Here is a 1310-nt window from a genome sequence, read left to right as displayed (position 1 = left end):
TGATTACTTGTGTGCTGCCAGCTGTTGGCATGTGGGCAAGATTTAAATAAACCCAACCTTCATTTACGTTGTGACATACTCAGGTACAAAACATACTCAGGAACAAAATTATCCTATTTACACTTTGTAGTCCATTTTTACAGTAGAATAAAAGTTTCTGACGTCAGTTCAACGTCTAGTTTTGATTAACATTTGGTAGAGTTTTCAACTAACGTGAATTCAACAAAACATTTCACCATGTCATTGGATTTAGGTTAAAAGTTGGGTGAAAAAAAAACGAAATGCCCTTAAGTTGATTACTTTTTGCAAATCCAATCAGTTTTCCATGTTGATTCAACGTCATCGCATAGATTTTTTGGGTTGAAATGACATGAAAACAACATTGATTCAACCAGTTTTTGCCCAGTTGGTTAAATTTAAATGTAATAAAACACACATTGACTGCGGATGGTCCCTAAAGGTTCCATGGTCCCAGCTCATTTTATTTAGACTACATTCATAAATACAGGAGTGTGTCCACCACACCACACAAGTGAGCATGTGTAGAGGACGGCCGCTATCCAGGCTACATTACAGACACGTGCCGGATCTCACAACACCTGGATAGGTGTATAACATATCAGCTAACCACATGATATGATTTAGCAATCTGATGCCTGACTGCGTTATGCAGTTGATGACATAACATGTATCCATTGGTTGATGAAATGCAATGTCTGCCATGTAGTCAGCCTGGAATGCAACCTAGGCTACAGACATATTGATGCTGAGTCACAGGTCACATCACAGGGCTCACATCATGCTCACAGTACTCTCTGTTAGTCGGGAGGGAAAGGGGAATGATATGGGGGGTAAGGCCTTTTTTGGAAGGGGTGCAAGGTCTTAATAGAAGGGGGATGGTGGGTGCTTAATCTCTGGGTCCCAGTTTTGTGTCTATTTCAGCCACCCAAAATTACCACTAGCACCAACTCATGCCATAAAGCATATTATCTAGTCTCAGACCTCAACTGGCTGGGCTCAGGCAACAGCAGAATGCTGCACTGATCAGGTATCAGAGTTTAGAGCTCAGGCTCAGCTCTGTGTTCTGGAGAGTTGATGGCAGATCTGAGGCCTGTGAAGGCTGCACTGAAAGCTAAAGTATCTTTGTATGTATGTACAGTTAGGCAGTACACTGAGTTAAGTTTGCTGTCTTATGTATCCGCTGCTCTCCAAAACAGACAGTGCTTCTCCTCAAAGGAAACCATGTATAGCGAGGAAACCATGTATATAATCCCCACTGCTGATTCTCCACACTGGTGCAGGGTAGCGCT

Source organism: Coregonus lavaretus (assembly GCF_964263955.1).
Source record: "Coregonus lavaretus genome assembly, chromosome: 10".
NCBI lineage: Eukaryota > Metazoa > Chordata > Actinopteri > Salmoniformes > Salmonidae > Coregonus > Coregonus lavaretus.
Note: the sequence above shows the minus strand (reverse complement) of the source record.